The 25491-nt window shown below is 40.5% G+C and overlaps 2 protein-coding genes across 6 annotated transcripts in view; one reads left to right on the forward strand and one right to left on the reverse strand.

Moving 5' to 3' along the window:
* Positions 1–25491, reverse strand: part of avpr2.S (arginine vasopressin receptor 2 (nephrogenic diabetes insipidus) S homeolog) — a 450241-nt gene that overhangs the window by 392746 nt on the left and 32004 nt on the right. For all 3 annotated transcript variants that reach the window (XM_041575354.1, XM_041575355.1, XM_041575353.1), the window contains exon 3: positions 16879–16993. The gene's annotated coding sequence lies outside the window, so the exon portion shown is untranslated. The remainder of the gene's footprint in view (positions 1–16878; positions 16994–25491) is intronic.
* Positions 1–25491, forward strand: part of pdzd4.S (PDZ domain containing 4 S homeolog) — a 60411-nt gene that overhangs the window by 9591 nt on the left and 25329 nt on the right. The window lies entirely within an intron of this gene.

Below are 25491 nucleotides of genomic sequence, written 5' to 3' on the forward strand. Positions count from 1 at the left end.
CTGCATGGCTGGGAAGTAAAGCGGGGGCTCCCCCTGCTGTTCATAAGTATGATTGTTTCCCTGCAGAGCAGTTAGGGACCGTTTGACAATTCCTATCCACAGCAGTAAGTGAAGGGAGAATTTCACTGCATACAGTCAGGTTTCTCATAAAAACGGTACACATTTTTTAAATAAAGTATATTTATGAAAGTAAAAATTAGATTTTTTTTTGCCTTTACATGCCCTTTAAGTCTACTACAAAATCATGTAAACATTAAATAAACCCAATAATCTGGTTTTGCTTCCAATTTACATTAATTATATCTTAATTGGGATCAAGTACAAGCAGGGTCGGACTGGGGGGCCCGGGGCCCCCCGGGAATGCTGTCCTGGGCCACCCTTCTGGCCCCTTGGCCCTTACTGTGACATGCCGGCTCAGCTTGAATTCTTCATTGAGCCGATTGGCGCGCATGCCCAATGGCGTCCCTTGCACAGACGGCGATGCGCCGGAAAAAAATATTTTTTTTCAAATCCAGATATCTGGAGAGGGGGGTCTGGCCCGGTGGGGGCCCATGAGGGTCAGGCACTGTTTAATTATTACAAAGAAAAGGAAATCATTTTGAAAAATTTGGATTATTTGGATAAAATGGAATCTATGGGAGACGGGCATGCCGTAATTTGAAACTTTCTGGATAACGGGTTTCTGGAGAAAGGATCCCATACTTATACAAGATATACCCGGAGCATAAAGGCAATTCCTGGAACTACTATATATTTTAGTTATCTGTAACTTTGATGAGGTAAGGGAAGTCCTTATTACAACCTGAAGAATTAAAAAAGGCAAAAACCAAGTCCTAGGGTTGTGAGTAGTCCACTAACCCATAACAAAATTATGCTTTCATTATCATACATAAGTAAGAATTGCTGGTTACTCTGAGTTACCAGTGTAGGTTTTGCTTGTACTGTAACTGTATAATTTATAGCTACATGTTTTATCTATCTGTTTTAACGTCAGCAAATGGCTCTGTGTTGTTATATATTTCCTTGAAAAATGAGTCCCAAGTTTTTATTTTAATTATAATGTTACACCAGCCTGCGTTGGCATGTTGTGTATCACAAAACTAAGTGCTTTAATGAGTACAAACATCATACATGGGGCTCTGTCAATGCACTGTGCCACCTGCGGATACTGCTTTGACAGCTTGGGTTAAACACTGATAAAACCCTTTAACATGACTGACTGACAGACACTGGGGTGAGAATCCGTGGATGTGAATGACAGGGAGGGAATACAGATAAGAGCACAATCATTCCAGAGAAAGCATAGCACAGATTCCTGAAAAAGAACCTGAACATCACATCGCTAGCGATTCATTTATATAAAAAGGAGAGCACTGAAAGGGCAGGAAATATATTCAATCTGACACAATAAGCACATTATTGGATGTGGAAGTCTAGGAGAATGGTTTCTGTCGGTTATTGCTGTTCCTGAGGCATTGTAGTACAGAGACCAGGAGAGAAGGGCACAGCAATTTATTGTGTAGTGGTATAGGGGCTCGTGGAAAACATATCATATGAAAGCAAGTGGCACTGTGAGATGATTAGGATCATCAATGTGTATGTTATGAAGATACACTATAAGGGTCATTTACATCAACAAGCGCAATGGCGGATTCAAATAGCTATGTTTATTTCCCCCATAATGTGACCATAATTCTACATACCCATACCTATACTAACTATAGAGCTTAGTATCACAATAGCCTTTGATATTATGTCTGTCCAAAAAATCATTCAAGCCATTCTTAAAGGCATTAACTGAATCAGCCATCACAACATCACCCGGCAGTGCATTCCACAACCTTACTGTCCTGACTGTGAAGAACCCCCTACGTTGCTTCAAATGAAACTTCTTTTCTACTAGTCTAAAGGGGTGGCCTCTGGTACGGTGATCCACTTTATGGGTAAAAAGGTCCCCTGCTATTTGTCTATAATTTGATTCATTAAGAATTCAAATGAAAATTGAGCGTAGGACTGGCGAGATATGGAATGACTTTGATGTAGTTGACCTTACTGTCCTGACTGTGAAGAACCCCCTACGTTGCTTCAAATGAAACTTCTTTTCTACTAGTCTAAAGGGGTGGCCTCTGGTACGGTGATCCACTTTATGGGTAAAAAGGTCCCCTGCTATTTGTCTATAATTTGATTCATTAAGAATTCAAATGAAAATTGAGCGTAGGACTGGCGAGATATGGAATGACTTTGACGTAGTTGGCCAGCTTAAATACCTTGCAAAATATGGACAAACAATCCCTGTTTTGTTTAAAGGGTAAGGCATTTTTCAGTAGCAGTATGCACAAAATGTCTCTGTTTTAAATATATTGATAATGGGTTGAGTGCAGAGGACTCTTGTATTTGTCTACATGTATTTTGTGGTCACAGCCTCATTGCACCCCCGCCTAATGTTTTAAAAAAAATTAGTGGTGAGCACAACTTTCCCTTGTTTGTTATATATATGTATAAAGCAGCAGTATGAGCCGCACACCCCAAAAGCAGTCCAGAACTGGGTGCTCATGCATAATAGTGAATAAAATGTATGAAGTCATGGCACTCACAGGAACATGGAGGAGCACTCCAAACAAAACAAAAACTTTGAAACGTTGGAATTTCTTTTTGTCTATTTAAATCAGTTACTCTAACTAAGCCTGTTGAGTGCAATATTTTTGTGTTATTATATACATATATATATATTTGAATATATATTTAATACAGTTGGTGTGCTGGTACATTTTAAAAAAAATAAATAAATAAATATATATATATATATATATATATACATATATACATATATATATATAGAGAGAGAGAGAGAGAGAGAGAGAGAGATATATAGAGAGATATATCTATATATATATATAGAGAGAGAGAGAGATGTATATCTATATATATATATATATATATATAGATATAGATATAGATATAGATATAGATATAGATATATATATATATATATATATATATATATATATATATATATATAGATATATATATAACCTCCATGTTGCCAGCACTCTCGATAAAAAGGTTTACATGCCTGGGTGCAGTGTCCCACGTATTTATCCAAACCAAAATGCAATAAGGTCCGCACTCTCAGGACTTCTTAAAAGGAATAAATGGTTTATTGTAGAAGTTACAGACTGACGTTTCGGCCTGGTCCCAGGCCTTTCTCAAAGTAACAATTCAATATTGAAAATGCATTTTATACACATGAAAAGGCGGGCAAACAACAGTCTGATTGACGTGATGTAATCGTCAGTATTTAGCGACTGGCAATCAAACCAACTTTCATTGCTGCACACAAGTGTTGCTTAAATGATTGATTTATCTAAGCACATTATAGGGAACCAAAAGGCTACTTTTAAATAACAGTTTAAAACAAAGTTAAAAACAAACCACAGTGTTGCAATGTTACTTACTGAAATTATTATAATAAAATTGTAACAATCAAAGTGTTGCTACTGTGTATAATACATGAGGATCTAATAAAACATGGACAACTCGTTCTATCACTGGGCCATATTATACCTCAGCTCACTAAAACTAAGTATATTTTTCATGTATCATTATAATAAACTATGTAAATGTCCCTCTCACTGACTCTATATAACTCTAGTTTAATGAACTCACATGTTCGTTAGCTCCTACTACATAGAAGCACACACTTCTATATACCTCAGAACTTTTAAACTATGCACAGGTGATAACCCTAGTCTCTACGCCCACCTACTATTGTGAAACCAGTAGAATGTGTCATAAATAGAAATAATACATAATAAAAAGGTTATATGCTCTGATGTGTATCCAAGTCACTATGTGTCCTAAAAGGAATCAAATTGTTAATACATAAATCTAAATAAATTAAAATTCCCCACATATAACTTAAAAGTAAACTACCCATACAGTACATTATGTATCACACCGATCTCAAAAAGGGCTTCATTTACCCTTAATTGTGTAAATGCTATTTGGTTTTAATAAACACTAAAGTGCTACCCACCATGAATACCAGTCAATGACAAATACATAAATGGAAAAAATATGTGAAAAATATATAAAAAAATTAAAGTGAAAAAGCAAAAAATGGGGAAGACAAAAGTAAAAAAATTGATTGCATATTATGCACAGTTCTTATATCAGATCCAATCTGCTGCATTCCCTCATGCAGCGATAATCTATGAAGCTTCTAGTTATAGTTCATGTGTGCAAGTTCATCAATGAAGCATCTAGTTATAGTTCATGTGTGCAAGTTCATGATGTATCTTTTTATCAAGACGTTAGAGCTAAAGATGTGGTAAGGCAAAATGTCTATGAAAAATTGTCACAGTTTTAAGCACAAAATATTTATTGTGTGCCCCCACTACCACCTCTACGGCTGCAAGGGGCCCAGGCTGCATCCGCCACTTGCTATTGTCAACTGGTTTGTGGCTATCAGTCACCAGGCGCCCACAGAGTGTAGGGGCCATCACACTCCTAGTAACAGGCTGGAATCCACTCACCACCCGTCGAGTCGGCCCCCGATCGCCATCTCTGCCGCACAGCCACAATGCCCCGGCTGCTGACACACACAACCGCATCGCTTCAGCCGCTCCCACAATGCCACTCTATTTGCACACTCACCGATCTCATGGCCCATCTCATAGCAGTCACGGAAAGGTTCTTCCATCAGATCTGGTTGGAGTCTAACGTGGCATTACTCTGCAGGGTTTTGGCTGTTCTCTCCAGGCAGGTTAAATTATCCTGCTGTATTTCCGGTCTCCCTCTGTAGTCACTGGGGTGGAAGCGATAATGCAGGGAAATGGTGTCTCAGTTTGTAGCAGGACGTATGCTCGCCCAGTTTGTCACGAAAACCCACATCCATCTTAGGTGGAAAACCATCAGGCGGGGAAAAAGGTAATGGCCATTTCGATACGAACGGTGCTCCCAAAGTTCCTCAGCTGTTATTAAGGCAGGGAAATGTCCATGTGTTCAATCAATGCTGTTGTTTTCTCGCTTCATATGATAGATGCACGTTAAACAGTACTTTAGTGTTTCAAGCTTTAAATAATAACTCGGGTGCACGGCAAAAATTTATGTCGAATACAACCTCCATAATGCAATAAGGTCCGCACTCTCAGGACTTCTTAAAAGGAATAAATGATTTATTGTAGAAGTTACAGACTGACGTTTCGGCCTGGTCCCAGGCCTTTCTCAAAGTAACAATTCAATATTGATTTATAATCGCCCAGGCACGTCACCTTGTTCAATGGCGTGCACACTTTTGGCTGTATATATACACATTATAATATATATATATATATATCTATATATATATATATATATATATCTATATATATATATATATATATATATATATATATATATATATATATATATACTGTATATGAGCTGCTGTATAGCTCCTTTATACCTCTTTTCCAGTTCATGGTAAAGGCTCTTGGAACTGGGTCTTGGGCAATTGGGCCAAAGTTGCGGCGTGAACTACCATTCCCAACATGTTCAAATCAATGTTCTGTAACAGTTTGTGTGCAGTGGTATTACTACTTTTGTGCACACCAACAAGTCTACAATTGCTTCCAACCACTAATGGTGACAGGAGATCTAAGCTGGACAACCACAAGCTACACATACAAGTACAGATACACAGAGCATGTTCAGGTGCAGTTGGGTGCAGGGATTTCTGAATGAATGGAAACTCTAGCCACAATCACACAAAGAGTTGGCAGATATCTTTTGCGCTAAAGCAAAAGGACGAGTAAAGATTGAAAGAGCTGAGATTGTAGGCAAACTTGGAGTAATGATTCCAAAATAAAAGTGGAAAGGAGTGACATGGGTGTATGATGGAGAGCCAAGGGCAATGTAAAAAAGCTTATGCGGCACACTTTCTGACAGCATGATACAGTATGTGGCCTTTGTATTGCTGTCATGGCAACAGGAGTTTGCTGAAATGCATAATAAGAAACTGTTTTTGCCAGTATCCATTTACTGCAGTGTGTTTGAATTTTACTGGACCTTGAAAGAGCCGATACAAGTGTATCTGGCATGTACAACCTTTAGGAGCTTCACAAGACTAACAAAGGGCAATATCATCATCATCATCATCATGGCAGTGATAAATGGAAAGGTGCTGACAAACCTCTTCTATTTGCCAGTAATAAGTCAGAGATACTGTTATGTTTTGGTTGTATAAAAACCACAGATACAATCCCGTTAGCATTGCATACTGCTTTCATCTGCAGACTGGTATGGTAATAAACAGGTCCAGAGATCATTTGTTACTTTTTGCTACACAGAATTCAATCCACATATTCTATTGTATTGCCGTCTGTGCTGTAAAGGATTCTTGAGTAGCAATAAACATCTCTCTTCACCACTTGACCCCAACACTCTCTCTCTCTCTTTTTCCCTATTACCATCATTACTCAATTCCAATTCAACTTGTCCATTACTAACCCCCCAGCATCCTTTCTCTCCCCTTTCCTTCCCCCACCCCCTGCTGCAGAGACACCAAGCCCTGCCTTCTAAGCTATAACCCCTCTATCTGCTGCTTATGCTTCAAACATTAATATCTGTGTTGTTGGTACTCATTGTGCTTGATGTTGACAGAACCTCCTGGAAAAGTAAATAGGACACACTGTGATCTCTGCAATTTTTATTTAACACAGTACACGGTAAACGACGGCCGCCTTCAGCTTGAAATGGCTTTCAGCTTCAGAACCTTGACATCTGTTATAAAATGTTCTCTGAGCTGGAGGATAGTGCAGGAATTAGTCAGAGATAATGCTGGCCAGACACATGTTTATACAAGTGATGATACAGAAGGGGAGGTGGTCTCACAGACAGGTGCAATTTTAGTGCAGGTATGTTAGGGATCTGGGGGTTTCCATTGGTTTCCTGTTATTGGGATTATCATGTGTCAAGGCTAATAAAAAAAACATTTAAATGTTAAAAAACAGTGTAATTCTGTGCGGCTTCGTTATGGTGCAAGTAAGTGCAAGCTATTATGGGTCATTTACGTTAAAGAACACCGTGCAAACTTATGAAAAGGCCACTTTGCACCCTGCTTTGTACTCATTTCTGGAGCACAGACACCTGCAGCTTGCATGTAGGCATCACCCCATTCGCCCCGACCTTCTTTAAGGAGCAAACGGAGCAGGCCACCACATTGCCATTGGATTTACTGCCAGCCCTACAGATAACCTAAAAGGTACCAAACCTTCCTATAATTCAGAGCGTTCTGGATAGATGCCATACCTATATAATTAAAGCCTAATTCCAGTTCATATGTGTTATTACAATTGAATATACTTGTATGGGACCTGTTATCCAGAATACTTGGGATTTTCTGGATAAGGGAAATCATTTTTAGAAATGTGGGTTATTTGGATAAAATGGGAGACAGCCTTTTTGTAAATTGGAACATTCTGGATAATGAGTTTTCGGATAGCAGATCCCATACCTGCACGTGCCGCAAGGATAAAATATTCTCCTAGACATTCATTCAGCACTATGTTGCACTTACAGAAATGAATCCTGGTGCAGTCTTACTTTAAGGGATGTGAACAAGGGCTGTTGCACTCGGCCCTGAACTTTATAGAGCCTGTGGGAAAGCCAATGCACCCCAAGTTACCATGACTGACTAAACAGAGAAAGCATGTGCTACATTCTTTGGGAAAAGGGGTTAACAAATAATTCAGTGCAGCAACAATAGATGTGCATATGCAGGAGATCCTTATTTTATGCACAAGTTATTTGCAAGCCTTCTATTAAGGTGTCAAGACCTGTATTTTATACACGGGCAGAGGCAGGTGCAGACTTGAAACTACAGTTCCTGTTATTCCCTGCTATTTCATTTATAGAACAGTGAGTTTGGCTTTTCTAAGGAGGCATGCAATAAGCTGCTGATACTCTGAGCTGTGCTAATGAATGAGGAGATGAGATATGGGTGAGCATGTCCCTATCTTCTAACTGGGTGCCAAAGAGGTCAACAGCACAGTGGCCAAGGCATGTGAAGACTCCATTATCATATAATTATTAGTGCTATAGTTATAGCTCTCCATGTGGAATTATATCAGGCTTATGTTAATGCCATGCACTCGCATCCGTTCCTAACAAGCAGCCCTTTGGCTCTGGCTGAAAGCACAGATTTTTGTTTTTTTCATGAGCTTCTGCTGAAGATTGGAGCAAGTGCCGGACTGCCAATGATTCGCTGCCAGCCAAGATGTAGTGTCGGCTTGATTCTTGCAGATAGCGAAATCTGTTATGAATTATTAAGCCTACCTTCTGGCCCTCAACATTGAAGTGTTTTCCTTTGCAGATAAGATAAAAACAATCCACCCACACTTGGCTATATTACATGCGGAGAGATATGTCACTGTTAAATAATATATAAATACTGGTCCTAGCAGTGCATAGACAGCCACTTTGCAGCCATGCCATAGCACACAGCAGAAATGGGCACACTCATTGTCTGTATGATCCATAAGAACTAGAAAACAATAAATACTATTGGGAATAGAAAACCTTTTTTTTCTCTGGTGCTCTCTGCACTAGCAACATGGAGCCCCCTAAACCCCCTGGGACACTGGAAAGGTGAGTGTGAGGGGGGGATGGTAGAAAGAATGCCATCTCAGGGCAGCAAAGAGGCAAGAATCACCCATGTCAGTGTCCCCTTCTCCTTTGCACCCTAGGCACGGGCTTCTTCTGGCTATCCCTAATTCTGGTCCTGCCAAACACTCTCCTCTACTTACACATGGTTGTCAATCTGTCCATCCTCCCTCTTCTGATGAATGATTGGCAACGCCTAATGTGTTGGAGAACCCTGTAGCTACTGTCACCCTGGACCTGGTGGCAGCTCCATTTTCTCAAAGCAGCTTGCTTCAATAAGCACACCAAATCTGTGCCCACTGAACCAATTCCCCAACGGTTTTTAACGTGCAGTCTGGAAGTAAAGGCCAAACATTGCATTGTGGGTAAAAAACAAGGCCCCAAAATTTTACTTTTTTTGCTTACTTCATCTAGGGTAAAACAAGAATTGTTTTTCATATATTCCAAGAATGTGCCAGAATGTGTATACTCTTTTGAATATTTAAGGAATGCGGTTTAAAAAAGTTGCATTTCAGTTTGTTTATTTACAATTTCTGCAGAACCCTACTAGTCCCACCCATCTGTTCAACTTACTGCTGCCTCCTTTCCCAGACTGTGCAGGGGACTCGGCACCAGTGTCAGAATGGGGTGTGTGGGGCCCACCAGGATTGCCACCTCAGGGCCCCCACTAGGGTTGCCACCTGTCCGGTATTTTACTGGCATGGCTGGTAAAAATGATGGTTGATCCCAATGTTATTAATAGGGAAAAAAGATAAATATATAGGAAGGACGGTATTTTTTTTCCAGAAAAGGTGGCAATCCTAGCCCCCATCCAATGAGGGCCCACACCTGCTGCAAGACCCCCATCCCAGAAGCAAGGTCCCCCAAAATAAAACTGCCTTACCCTCCTGCACACACTCGAGCACATTTTTACCTTTTCTTTGCCATGATCAGAAGTGGGGGGGTACTCACAGGGAGCGGACCTCGGTCAGGGGAGCCCCCATGGGCCAGGGCCCGCTTAGTTTTTTCCTGATGTCCCGATGTCCCCATCCTGTTCAGTACAATGCCCTGTCAGAAGTTGTAGGTGACCAGTCAGTAGCTAGGCTGACCTGTTAGGGAACTGAAGCCTGTCTTTGCCATTGTGTGAATGCAGGGCTGCAATTGGCTATCCCCTCCTACTGTGTTTCTAGCTGGTCCAGACTGAGAATTAAAATAGCCCTGGCATTTCAGGTACACAGAGGCCAAACAGCCCTCACCAGCCCACTAAATACTGACTTTCTATGGCACCTTATAGTAGTCCCTCTGGCATTTGCCAGAACCCGCAGATTGCCAGTCTGGGCCTGGCTGGGACCTTTAGAATATGCCCATAGCTCATCTGAAACATAGAGATGGGCTGTAGCAGATCTATAGAGATTTCTAAAGGGGTAATTTTTAAAGATGATATTCATTTTAGCCCAAAGTGAAACTAGCACCATATGATATTCTTTATTGCCTACAAGATGAGAGGGGGTTTTCACTCATTCAATATGTCTGCTTTAAGAAGGTATATCTTATTTTTTCATGACTAATTGGCGGTGCTCGAAGTCCTTCGCCCAATTAATGACAATAGACACTTCCAGGATTCAGATTCTGACTGCTATAGGTATTGATTCTTGGCAGAATTTTATTGTATGTGTATATATTGTTATTATCCGTTGCTTGTTAGAGGAAGTGGACTGTAAATATAACTCAAGTACAGAACAGAAAAGCGGGGGGGGGGGTGATTAGGAAGATAAAAAGAATGGAGCCTGGTAACTGGATCCCCAAAGATCAATGATGCAATGGCTCAATTTAGCAGCAATTGCCCAAGGGAAATAAAGAGACCCTTTCATCTTTAGGTCCAGCTCCACCTTTCCTCATAATAAAGACATCATAATGACATACAATAGGTTTTTTAACTTGCCCTGCTGATGGCATTTTTAACAGTGGGAAGGGAGACTACTATATCCTATATACATGTATCTATGTATATATATGTGTATATATATATAGATATATATATATATGTGTGTATATATATATATATAATTCTGTATATATATATATATATATATATATATATATATATATATATATATATATATATATACAGAATTATCTTTGGCATATCTCTATAGGCAACTATCCAATGTATTTTACAGTTACTGCAAAGGGAAGAGTGAGTACCCCAAATGTATGGTGGTGTCTTTTTTCGTTAGGTATCCATATTCGCCTAATTTTACTGTCTGTTTACAAATATTGGGTTTTAATAAATTACATATTCTAACTTATGAGACAGGAAGACAATAATAATGATCTTTATTTGTTAAGGTACAAACACGATTACTGAGGAGCCTCTCTGTGACTAATCAGAGCCATGCGGATACAATTACACATTGATATTTCCTCCTATTTGCCTATATTGCTGACCTGACATTTTTCCTGCACTGAAGCTGGGAATGTGAAGGCATTCAGATATCCAAAGGGGAGACCTTAACATTTGACCCCAGTCATCACATGACACATTTCTGGTATGGTAATAGGCTCTGGCTGACAGTTTCTATTCCATGGATATTAGACTCATTAGTCACTGTGGCGCTATGAATAGCACAATATGGGAAGGGAGAGAATCCAAGAAGAGGGTGTAGGATTTAAAAGGGGAAACATGTAAATTGCTGTGCTGGTATTGAGATGTCAAACCCTCACTGTCCTTCTATAAAACACTCGTGGTCAGCCTGCATGTTTGTCTGTTGAAAAGCTTTCTCTAATTGTCATTTTAGAACTCAAATCTTCTGAGACTTGTAAGAAATCTTGTAAGCCCACTATTATACAATAGAAATGCATCTTTGAACCCTGTGAGCTGAAAAACCTCTTAAAGTCAAGCTGATGCTTGATGTTATATTAGGGCTGTAGACTTGAAAATTTAAACCTTTACATACCAAGAGCTTGCTTGCATTGGGACAGTATATTGCAGTACCAGGGATTTTGTTAGAACTCTTCATATGTTCTCTAACAGCAGGAAAGATTTAAGGCTTTGGAAGGTGAAATCAGTAGCTTCCCTAGTGGCAGACTGTCCTTGTCTGTCAATTAAAATTTTACAGATCTGGGACACAATATGCCTTCTAGCCCATGAAGGCACACTAAATGTTTGAAATTCTTGTTTTCCTTTGTATTTGTCTGACGGATATATTAAAAATATGTATATATATAATAATATTCCTGTTGCAGGGCTTTCCATTTATAAAGATAAACTAGCATACATTACCTGCCTGACCTAGAAATATTACCTACATGTTTACACTGCCTAGGCCTCATAATCCATTAAATCAACCCCCTCTCATTATTAGTCCACATGATCATTATTGGCATGACCAGACCAAACAGAACTAGTAATAGTGAATACAAGCCATAAGAACGATTGTCAACACTATTGTAAGTTCATAGCCTGTACAAAATGATCATAAACATTAAAATGTCCCCTTGCGATAAAGGACATTTCTGCCTTTATCAATACAAAACAATTCCAATGGACATGAATCTATGGCATATGAGATTTTGCATTGTCTTTCGAGGCAGACTCTATCTATGTGAATGCAGTCAGTTGTTATTGAAGGGTAGTTGCCTTTGGAAACCCCTTAATAATGGAAGAAAAGGAAATGCAAGTAATGACTGAAAAAAATGAATTGAAAAAATGAAGAGTTCCCACATTGCAGGAAACACTGTTATTCAAGGCTGTAGCTTTGTGGCGAGACAGAGGTGGAGTAGTGCATGGAAAGGATCTGGGCATAAGCAGTTCTGAACTCAATGTCTATGGGGGAAGGGATAGAACATTGTACACCGAATATTAAAAGGCAACCTAACACTATACAACCATAAATAAAGCCTGAATAAAAGGAGGAGAGGGCCCCACTCACAAACTCTCGCAGAGAATGGGAAATTCCCATAGCAGAACCTCTCTAATCTTAGTTGAGTTGGGTAGATGAAGTTTTGGTGGAAGTTGAGGTTTATTAAAGGGGTTGGCATTACAGAGAGAACAGGACACTAATAAGCTTTCCCTGATATGTTAAGGTATATCAAGGTAGAGCAAGTCAACGGAAATGTATTTTTCAATGCACAGTCACAGTTGTAGTCTTGAAGATGAGTAAATAAAGGCAAGGCTAAAGGCTAAGGCAGGAGTGCCCATACTTACTAATGAGGGGTCTAGTTTTAGTGATGTTGCCCCATTATGGTCTACATCGAACACTGAAAACATTACTTATTATTATATTGCTTTATGAGCAAATGTATATTGCTATGTTTAACTAACAACTATTTATTATGTAACTAAATAAATAAACTGTAATAAATATCTTAATGAAAAGAATGAAACAGGAGGGTAATTTAGACAAGCTGTTTGTTGACAGTTTCTTGAGATCTACTGATCACCAACTAAAGGTCTACTGGGAGATCCGGATCTAACTTTTGGACACTCCTGGGCTAAGGTTACTATTACTTCATTGTTGGCCTCCTGTGGCATCATACAGAATGTGGGCATGATATTGGTCAGGAGAAAATGATCCGATGCCTTGTAATGAAATTATATTGGCACAGAGCAGGGCCAAGCCAGCCGGGTGCCCTATGCAACATGGGTGCCCTATGCAACATGGCCGCCCCCTTGCCCCCAACCCTGTGCATATGGAGATGCGCAATTACATCACAGGGTGTTGGACGGGAGCCCTGGGACTTCTTGAAGTGGAGGGATAAAGAAACAGAAAGAGATCCCCAATGGACTAAAGAAATTCAGGATTGATTGGGCAGGCAATATTCTCCAACAAGCTGGTAACATTTAGCTGCTATGGTAAATAAATCATTGCTGACTGGTGAACACGGATGCAGTGTGTCAGCAGTATGGACATAGCTTTCTCTCTGAACATACAGCAATATCATAAGCTAAGTTTTTTAGTCAAAAGTATCCAGACTCACTTTTTTACTAAAATATCTGGACACTCCATTTAAATTGACACTCACTATCAGAGTCGGATGGACTAGTCTGGATCTGGAAGATGTCTGAATGCATAATGTGCACAGATTAGTGGAAGAGAAATAATGGTCTGGGGATGTTTTCCATGGCTTGGAAGGACTCCTGTTTGTATTCAGGCAAACATTAAGGCTATAGCAGTACAGTGACATTCTCAACAGTTCTGTGCTTCCAATTTTTTGGCAACAGGCTGGTTCCTGTTTTGGCACAATAATGTCCCCACGCACAATCCACTGTCCATATTGAATTAGTTTGAATATATCGGATATGATTGGCCTGCACAGAGCCTTGATCTCAACCCAGTTGAACGTCTGTGCTATTGTGGCTGAATGGAAACAAACCCCACCAACAATGTTCAACCTCCAGAAGAGTAGAGGCTGTTATAGCAGCAGAAGGAGGGCAAAAGTCATAATAATATTCTTGGTTTGGGATGTGTAAATGCAGGTGTTTGGATACTTTTGTCCATATAGTGTAAGTTCATGTTTTGTTGACATCAATATCTAACAGTGCTAAAAAAATTGTGTCTGACCTACAAGAATGTGTTTGTGGGTAGATACAGGAATGTTTCCAGGCTGGTGACAGACTCAGGGAACAAGACCAGCAGAAGAGAATATAAGGGAATCCAGCTTCCATGCTGCCTTAAGACAAGGGGTTAATAAGACCTGGATATAGTATATAAGAACTGGGATACCTGTCCTGTGTTGGACAGAGTCCATGTGTCACATTCAAAGGACAATGCACTAGAGATCAGAACTTTCAGCATCAACCCAACAGCCTTTCCTTTAGCTCCTCCAGTGCTGGGGCCCAGGACAAAGGACTGTTCTAACCTACCTTTCATACACCCTACCAAATCTTGCAATCAATCCAAACCATATCTATTAAAACTGAGGAAAAGGAAATTAAATGGATTACTATGGGTTAGTGTTCTAGTGCAAACTGGCACGAGAGTAAATAAATCATCCCCTCCAAAAGGTGAGTTTATAGAGTAAGTTCCCCTTTAACATATCATTTTGGAGTCAATGGCCAAGACTGGGATCTCAAAGCTTTGCACAGGGAAGAGGTTAAAATAAAGGTGACTGAACTCCAGATTCATTTTGAAGCTTTCAACAGTAAAGCATGCTTTATATTAGCTTCGGCTCTTGGGAAGGCAACGACTTCTTTCTACAAAACACGGCAGTAATTAGTTTTTCATTCTTCAGCTTCCTGTTTATTTGTCTTTTTCTCCGAACGCACAGCACAGACTGCACGGATCGTTTGGGAAACAGGCTTTGGGGCATGACGGCGCTCTCTTAGGGAACACATCCTACCTGCTAGCGCTGTGCTAATAAACTGCAGGCATGGGGGGAACATGTACAGGCAAGGGAAGCAAGGGAATCACACAGAAAGAGAAATATGTTGGGAGGGGGGATGAGGAAGACTTCATTTATTTCGGCCCAAACAAAGCAGCTCAATCCCTTTGCTGTCAAATAGATTTGCAATGTTATTTGTGCACAGGGTTAACATGGATTGCAATAACCAACAAGGCCAGGGCAAGATAATAAATACCTTCAGGCTGCAGTATTAAGTGAATATAAATATAAAAGATAATAGACAGATTAGGGAAACTATTCCATCTCTTTAACCTAATGCAAGTTTATTGGGTGCACATGGACTCCACTTGTGGTCAAGGTAAAAATCTCTATTTCACCCCATGAACTACTTGTAAAGATTTGTAACTGTGCAGCATCGGACTGGGGGTCCGAGAGGCCACCAGGCCTGCAGCCTCAGGGCCCCCCACACCATCTCCTGGGCCCCCCAGCTGCAAAGTCCTCTCTGACGGCACCCCCCACTTAAGCTACCTCACTATATAACACACAAAACCATGAATATCCTATAAATTATATTCTTATAAATGGCTCTTAGTGATGTCATCAGTTAGAAATGGAGCTTAGTGATGACATTTGTGTCACATGACTCTCTAAAACTAAATAAAGTACCCTTTATTGGAAAACATGAGAATATTAGAAGCAACCTCAGAGTTCCATGACCTGTATAAAAGCATGGAACTCCTCGGGTGCTTATAATATCCTTATAATTTACAATAGGGGCTACTTTATTCACTATATAAATGGTGCTTAGCGATGTCGTTAGTTATAGACAGTCCTTAGTAATGTGCAGCCATATCGCCCTCGGCAAACACTAGATAGTAAAACAGACCAGTTGTCTATGCATGGATATTAAGATGCTTTCCAACTGTATGTGCTACAGTTCCTTTCATATGGAAACAGTATCATTAGTCATAATTCTTCTGTATCAACAAATCCATAAGTCTTTGAATCCACAAAACATTCCAAATGATTATTCAGCATATCCCTCTGTCCTTCAAAAGAATGCTCGGCCCACTGGATTTCAAGACCCACAGAACTAAGATTCCTCAGGGGTGTAACCTTTAAACTCCCAAATCTCTAAGACTTTGTTTCCTCTGGTTACAATGGTGATGGTGTTTGATTAGAACACACTGAGACTCAAGATGCCTCAGTCTTGCGACCTTTGTACTCTCAGGATCAAAAAAACCTATGTTTGGTTACTCTCAGAGACCTTGAGGTGACAATACGTTGGGTTACAAAAGATCAATTGACTTAAGATCCTTAAGGGTAAGGCCACACTAAGCGATAGCGCGGCGATTTGACTCGCCGCGACTATTCGCCGCGACTTTTAATCCTCAATCGCTGGCGAAACTTTGGCGCTGGCGTCTATGGGGAATCGCTGCGTAAAAACACACGCGGCGATCTTTTTCTATTGTCGCTCGAAATCGCCTCGCTAGGCGATTTCGAGCGACAATAGAAAAAAGATCGCCGCGTGTGTTTTTACGCTGGCGATTTTGCGCGATTTCCCATAGACGCCAGCGCCAAAGTTTCGTCAGCGATTGAGGATTAAAAGTCGCGGCGAATAGTCGCGGCGAGTCAAATCGCCGCGCTATCGCTTAGTGTGGCCTTACCCTAAAGGAAGATTGTCACCAAAATAAAATAACTGTATATTAATATAAGCAATGTGTCTCTTCAATAAATGATTTGAATGGGGAAGCTGCTTACATGCATACAGGTAGCTATGTCCTTATAGAAATATTATTTTAGCTGTTTAAGTAACATAGTTATTTTATTATTGAATAACATGATGCAGATATCTCTTAATCCACTAGATTTTCAGAAAATATTACATTTTGGGGGGGGGGGTTGACTAACATTTTTTATCTTCTTTACTGCTAGTGTGTTTCATGTTTCCATGTTGAATTGCTGTATAAATATGGAAAGTCAAACCACAGATCCTTTTCAGTGGATATTGAGCTAGAACCTCTTCCTGAAACAAAGCAGAAAGGTCCATGTGAACCACAATATAACATAATGTTATTTAAAAAAAAAAAGTATAATAACTTCTAAATGAATGCATAATTGCAATCATCAAACCCATCAGCATTAAGAACCTGTACACTCTCTAGCTGTCATGGTGATATCAATAGTTGCATTGCTACTTTCTATAAATGTTCCACCTTCTTTACTACCTTCTTGGAAGGTGTTCTAACTTCTAGGGCCTTTTTTATCAAAATCAGAATTTGTATTAAATTAAAAGAATTTAAATTAATAAAGTCCAAACTAGAATCCACGATTTGACCATATTTATTGTTTAAAAAACACAAATTAATCGGTTATGGGAAAAAAACTCAAAAAATCGTATGAAAAATAGTATCATACAATTTTTTAGGAGTTTCTTCCCAAATTGTACGAGTTTATTCCAAAAAGCCTGATTTTTGCAGATTTTTGCCAGGAAAGTCCTAAGTTTTGGGTTGAGTTTTTGGGCTAATTCCAGCTTAGACCACAGAAACTTCCAAATAGGATAGGGACTTCTCCCTTTGACTTATATACAACCTCGGGAGGTCTGAAATGTCGGATTTTCGGACTGACTTTTTGCAGCCTCTGGGTTTAATAAATCCCAAAAAAGTTTTTTTTCCAAATTTGGATTATATAGTAAAAAACCTCAAATTTTTTTGAACAGTTCTACCTTCTAGAAAAGTGTTCTGCCTTCTACAAATTGACCGCAGAGGGACCCTCATTCCTCAGTACTCAGACCCTTTACACTAAAACACTTTTTAATAAACCTCATCTCTCTCAGAATGATAAACATAGTATCTACAAGATCCTACTGAGTGAGCATCAATGGTAGCATTGTGACTTTCTATAAATGTTCCACCTTTACTACCTCTGTGTTTAGTGTTCTACCTTTTCAGTGTTCTAACTTCTAAGTGTTTGACCTTAATATTCTAAACATTTCTACCTTCTAGAAAAGTGTTCTGCCTTCTAGAACATGACCACAGAGGGACCCTCATTCCCCAGTACTCAGCCCTTTACACTAGAAACCTTTTAATCAGCTTTAGCATTAAATAAGACAAATACAATAACAAGCTGGTTTATGGAAATCCTTAACATTACAACTGGAATAATGTTCCAAGGACAGATGGCCATCAGCATAGTGCAAAGAATGATTTAGAGACCATGTTAACAAGCAATCAGAACATAGCTCATACCTATAGAGAACATTGTAGGTTTGTAGCAACATTTTACTTGCAAACTCTTAAAGGGGTTGTTCAAATTTGGGTTAACTTTTAGTATGACTTAGAGAGTGATATTCTGAGACAATTTGTAATTGTTTTTCATGTTTTATTATTTATGGTTTTTCAGTTATATCACTTTTTATTCAGCAGCTCTCCAGTTTGCAATTTAGGCAATGTAGTTGCTAGGGTCCACATTTCCTTAGCAACCATGAACTGATTTGCATAAGAGACTGGAATATGAATAGGGGAGGCCTGAATAGAAAGATGAGTAATAAAAAAGTAGCAATGCCAATCAAGTCAGAAGAAAAAGGCAAATAATAAAAAAAAATATAAAAAGTAAACAATGAAGACCAATTGAAAAGTTGCTCAGAATTGGCCATTCTATAACATTGTAAAAGTTAAATTTAAGGTGAACCACCCCCTAAAGAATTAGGAGTTAAACAAAAGGTGAGGTTTTAGCTGGGTGAATTCCTGTTACATTAAGGGTAAGGCCAGACGAGGAGATTCGGGGAGATTTTGACACCTATTTTGGTGACTTTGGGCGACTATAGAAAACGCATTGCCGCGTGTGCATTAGCGCAGGCGATTTTGCACTTTAGCCTATGGCGGAAAAACGCTGAGGCAGTTCGGGGAGATAATTGCACAAAAGACGTGGCGATAAGTCGCCAGGCGACAAAATCTCCCCGAATCTCTCTCCTCGTCTGGCCTTACCCTTAGAAGACTAGAGAAGTGATCAGAGAACTGTAGTAGACAAGATAGGATTATGGCCTCTACAAAGATCTTGAGATTTTGAAGGTTAGATGAGAAATACATGGCATCAGGCTATAGAAAAAAAACATCCCTAACCAACTACGCTGGTGTAGTGTCAGTGCCCATAGAAAGATTAAGGTGCCACTCAGTGCCAGTCCCACCCCCTTCAACATGACAGTAGATACAGAAATCCCGCAGTGGCAATTGCCGTAACTGTGCCGACAGTAGATTATTGGCCACATATACATGAAGGTAATTTGCATTTAGAACAGAGGGTAAGCAAGATGGGAAAGAGTCCAGTAGAGAACTAGGGAAGAACGATAGGTTATATGAATGTACCAAATAACACAAAGCAAGCACTATTGTTTAAAAAAAAAAAAAACATCTGTTGGAATCCTGGAAGCTTGTAGTTCCCCATTATTAACGGTAAAAACACTGAAATATGTAATATGCCATTTGTAATTTTACCAAGGACATTTTGTGGTCAAATGTTCACCTTATAGGAGCCATGGAGCTGTGTCTAGGGGGAGGCAGGCTCAGAAATTTAAGAAAAAAATCCTATTTGCTCCTCTAGACCAGGAGTGCCCATACTTTACTAATTTGAGGTTTACTTCAATGATGTTGTCCCATTAGGATCTACATCCATAAAAGCATTGTTAGCATTCTTTTCTGTGGAAAATGTTACTTAAATATTGTATTGATTCATGAGAGAATTGATATTGCTATATTTAACACTAACTATTTAACTATTTCTTATGTAACCTTAATATAATAATTATCTGAATGGAAATAATGAAATGAAAGGGTGATTTAGACAAGCTGTGTCTTGACATCTACTGATCACCAGCTAAAGGTCTACTGGTTGATCCCGATCTACCTTTTGGGCACTCCTGCTCTAGACACTCCTGTACTCCTGGAAGCTTACCATGCAGGTTAAACTAAGTGAGCTTTGGTGATTTTATCTTATTGCATTTAATTGGGGACTACTGCTAAATGTCTGAAATGTAATGAGCTTAGGGGAGGCCTCCCCAAAGGTTCGACCACAGCACAAACTGCCACAGAAGCCCTATACCATAAAATGGATTTAGACAGAGCATAAGTTGCCCTTTAATGTTACAATTGTGCATCTTTTATATAGATGACTTGGCACTGAGGTGCCCCACGGGAGAGCACAAATGTGAGGCATCCCGGCATAAGCAGCTTACTGCAGCAATAAGCCCTTTATAATTTGTTTCCAGATGTCCATTCTGCATGGCAGTCCCTTTCCAGCATCTTGGTTACACACACAGTGCAATGATATGGGAGGGGGCTGGTTCCAGCAGTGCTGTTGAATGGGCACTGATATATTGCACTGCAGTATATACGGCTGTCACTGGGGAATAGAGATCCACAGATTCCTTTTACCTTTGGAGGTCAGAGAAACAGCTGCATGATGGTTTCTGACCCCCGCAGCATAAAGTGTATTGAAAAAACGTCACGTGACATCCAGCCTATTACAGGCTATAGCCCTGCTGGGATGCTGCTGTTTCTTCTTGCTAAAATGGGTTAACCTATTCCCTGCACTGCCATTAATTCCATTAACAGTATGGAAATTAAAAAGGTGTAGGCTGGAATATTAAAAGGGGACTCACGTTGCATTTATAACCAGGGCCAGAACTAGGGGTATGCAAAAAAAGGCAGCTGCCTAGGGCACAATGATTGGGGGGCCCTGGGCAGTTAACTCTTCTGTCTACTCCTAGATTGACTCACCTGCCTCTCAATGTGTCCGTGCACATGTGACTGGAGAACTAGGGGCTGGCTGGGTTGCCTTGCATGCCCGGCCGGCCTGGCCCGCCTCTGTTTATAACTATGGTTTTTAGTCTGATGCTAATCGGCAGCAATACAGTCACAGGTTCAACTCTGAACAGGGTACCATCTTATTATAACCACTTGAGCTGATATGGCAGTGAATAATAAGAATTGCAGCTGCACTGGTGGATTTACATGGGTACAATCCAGTCTTAGTTCCAAGGGGTTCCAACACATGCGAAAGGGTGTAGTACCCAACATATTGCTGTTGCCAAGTCTAAGGTCCCATTGGTGACTGAGAATAGGATTGTGGGCATATTTATGTTAGAATTATTCAATAGATAACAAAAGGTGTAAGGCAGTCAAATTCCAAAAACTTGACTGCAAAGTGTTTTATCGAGGAGGTAGATAACGCAGACTACAGGTTTCGGGCTAGGGCCTTTATTAATGATATTCTCATAACTGAGAATGGTTGTGGGTATATTTAGGGTAGTGACACGTGGGGAGATTTGTCACCCACGATTTTTAAAAAGCTAGTTTTGTCGACAATGCTGATCGTCTTTTTGCAAGCAAAGATTTCAGGCAACTTCGGCTTCCAAGTGATTTGCAACCCATAGAGCAACACTGTGCTTTCTCTGCCCACACAGGCTGGAGGTTCTTCAACAAGATCAATGAGCCTATCAGTGTCAACGAAAAATGCATTTTCTCTGACGTATTGTTGCACACATATTGTGCGTATCTTCGTATGTGAATGATGTGTGAGCGTGTGGTCACTGGAACAAAGAATGCAAATTTGCCGACCTAGAAACTACATCCATACATTCTTACGACATGCTGCACACACAAGAATTTGCATACAATTCACGGCTACTATTCTCCTTGTGTGTTTTGCTAGTGCGGATTTTCACTACTTCTGAATAGCCATGCTATTTCTGACAAAATGCTCCAAAAAGGGTCTCTGTGCGTTTTGGGACTACAGTCAATTTCAAATAGCATTGTGTTTGTAGTAGTTATGGCAAAACAAAACGAATGGCATGTCACCAAAACTCGCTTTTAAAAAACGCAGGTGACAAATCTCCCCGTGTGTCACTACCCTTAAGGTTCCAGTGATGACTGATAAAGGCACTGTGGGCCTTTATCTAATGGTCACTGTGAAGACTGTATATGTCATTGTGGGCATATATAACGTACCCTATGACACATATAGCATAGCAAATTGCTTGCCATTGAATGTTATAATGTGATTTTCTAAAGCAGTCACAAAGTACAGGACCACAGAGGCATCAATGTAGTATATTTGCTTAAGAGGCTTATACTAAACTGCAGACCCATGGGTGATGCACAAAATTAGACTATTTACATTTTCCCCTGCCTGACTTCCGAGCAATTTTTGAGCCGTGACTTTAGAAGATAATAGAGAATAATGTGCATTACAGCCCATCGTGTATCACTGCATGACTTCCTCATGCCAGGCACTCTAATTCCAATCAAAGAGAAAAGGCCAAAATCGAGGAAAAGCAGAGTAAACAATCAAACAAAATCATTTAATCTCATTGCAGATTGTCTTTATTGCTTTAAAATAATCTGTCCTCTCACACATGTACTCCCTGCTCCCATGATGAAAGCCAGCAATAGGAGCAAGAAGTATGTTTCATATCTATAGGCCACACATAGGTGTTTTTGGCCCAGTAATTTAGAATACAAAAATACCTGGATAAAGTAAAATGGAGCACCAGCAACAGGAAAACACCCTTCAACTATAAAGGTGGCCATACATGCTACAATTACGATCTTTTCCACGACCATTGGTCGTACCAAAGATCTTTTGTTCACTCTACTAATGTTAAGAGCTGCACAAGCTCACTCTGATGATTCAGCATTAACGCTACAATGTTTGATGTCAAAAGGTGGCCAATCAAAATTTCCAGTCTTGTCCGACGTAATTGCATTCTTGCGTCTGAGGTTCCTCCAATACACCTGTATTAATCAGACAGTAACAGCCTACTGGCGCTTAGCAAACTAGTAGGTAGGGTGGAGGACTTGGGTTCCCTTCTTAGTCTTAGAGGGTAGAGGGCAAGTGGTAATTGTTTACAGCTTCCACCCATTTCCTGCAAACCTTGTCATATTTGTGGGGGCACTCTCTTGCCATATAGGTAACTTGTATTAGTGGAAGGTGAGCCATGATTAGATTGATTAGAGCCAGCTGGCAAGTGTTGGAGAGGAGTGTGCCATCCATTGAAGAAGAATAGATTTCTTGGCATAAAACAACAGGGTTCTAAACAGAATATGTGCTGTTGAATCGAGACCAATATCATCTACAATGCCAAAAAGGCATGTTTTGGGTGTGAGTATTTTAGGTAAGGACATTGTTTTTGGATGTGGTCTAGGACTCATTCCCAAAAGTGGTAAATTTGTGGGCATAGCCATATTAGATGGAGGCAGTTGACCTCAGAGGTGCCACATTTGGGGCAATGGGAGGAGTCACAAATTCCCAAACTATGTAGCCATAAGGGAGTCTGGTGGAGCCTATGAATGATTTTAAATTCAATTAATTTGTCTCTTGTGGAGATCAAATAGTCATAGGCTCTACCTGTCGCTTCATCCCAGTCCTCATCATCAAGCTCTGGTAGGTCTTGACGCCAAACGTGAGCTGTGATGAAAGGGGACTGGAGGGTAGAGAGAAGCAGAGAATATAGTGTGGTGAGTGACCAACTTTTTAGAGGAGGGGTTTCAGTGAGTAGTTTCAATGTTGGGAAGCACAGAGGGCACTATGGTTTTTTGGAACTGCTGCCAAACGGCCTGCTGGAGTTGCAGGTATGAGAACCGGGGGAGCAACTCTCCAGTTCCTGTGTGCTTGATTTGGTCAGCATTAGTCACATCTCCTAGTGTATGAATGCCCCAATGGGGCCATATGCGGTACAGTGCAAATTTGTTGGAAATGGGGTAGGTGAAAATTCCCCCATAGCGGCAAACCTAGGGTTAGGACTGGAGGCTTCAATTTATACAGTTGCAGTATCTTCTGCCATGCTTTGTAGGGTGACACAATAATTGGGTGATCAGTTAGGATATCCAATATCTTACGGAATGGTATGTATTTCAATGACTCCATTGAGCTACCTAGGGTTGCCTGTAGTGGAACATTGGGGTTGGTGGGATTGGGGGAGAACCACCATTGGACATAGTAAGCCTGTGCTGCTAGAAAGTGGAATTACCACTGTGGAAGACCTAGACCCCACTCTGTGACTGGTGCTCTGAGCTTGACTCTAGTAAATCTGGGGGGTTTGTGGGCCCATAGGAAACCAGTCTGCACTTCATCTAAGGAAGCAAAGAATTTTGGTGGAATGATGGCTGGTGAGTTGAGAAAAATATAGAATAATTTAGGAAAAAATATCATCTTCAACAAATTAGTATTTCCTCCAGATGAATAAAGGGAGTTTAGCCCATATCAACAGTTTCTCTCTCATGGCCTTGATAGTGGGGTCTAGACTGTTAGGAATAAAGGCACTTCGCTCCTTCTGTATTTTACTGCCTAGGTATTTAAATGTGTTAACCCACTGTAAAGAAGTGGGAGGGGGAATGTGCTTGGATCCATATTTGGGTCTATGGGGAATATGCATTTTTGTCCCAATTAATCCTCAGACCAGAGAAGTGTTCAACTATATGCAGGACTGCCTGGAGTGAGGCACCAGGAGAGTCCAGATAAAGCAGGACATCATCCGTGTATTCTTCTACGGCCCCTAGTTTAAGATCTGTCACTACCGGAGAGTGACGGATTAGGATGGCAAAGGGCTCTATGGGCAATTTGTTGTGCAAATTGTTCAAGTTTTTCAAGTTGAGAGGCTTGGGGTCTGTCCACTCTCCACTATCCCCCTGCATACCTGTTCCCCGCTTTGGAGTGCTTGCCTTGCCTCGTTGCAACGGGCCACCCTACTGGCGGATAGTATGATCACTTCCCCAGCTTCTCATAGTTGCTAGGCCTTAGCCAGTTCCCAGCTTAGGATGGTAAAGGGAAGGACCCTTTGGGCACCGAGTGCAGCAGAGTGTCCTTTTAGTTGCCAGGATGGAGATTAGGTATACTAGGCGGGTTGTAGCAGGCGGATGGGGAGAGATTGCAAATCCTCCCTAAAGGTGGCCATACACGGGCAGATAAAGCTGCCGATATCGGTCGTTTGGACCGATTTGACAGCTTATCTGCCCGTGTATGGGGGCTTCCGACGGGTCTTCCCGATCGATATCTGGCCACGATATCGATCGGGAAGGTTGGATTTTTACCCGACCGACCCGTCAGAGCCGCTTGGCGCATCGTAATTCGATCGTTCGGCCATACGGCCGAACGTTCGAATTACCCCCGATATAGCCACGCAGTTTAGTGGCATATCGGGGAAAGATTCTTGGAGTCTATGGCCACCTTTAGAGCTGCCTTATTAAAGGCTTTTTACTGGTATTGGTTGCCATGTCTCCCACTACATACGCAATTTTAATTGTACAAAAGATTTTTTATACAAATAATATTGGTGTGTCTATGGCCACTTTAATGTATACATTGTGCCAAGACTTCAGATATACACACAAAATTTGTCAATCCTCCTTTTGCTTCTGCCATTATAAAACACAGTCTCAGTAGACTATTGTTTTTTGTTCTCAAGTCCAAATCCAGTCTTGACACCTTTATTCTGCGTTTTTAAGATAAGGGGGTTATTAATTAAAAACC

This window comes from Xenopus laevis, chromosome 8S (assembly GCF_017654675.1).
Source record: "Xenopus laevis strain J_2021 chromosome 8S, Xenopus_laevis_v10.1, whole genome shotgun sequence".
Lineage (NCBI taxonomy): Eukaryota > Metazoa > Chordata > Amphibia > Anura > Pipidae > Xenopus > Xenopus laevis.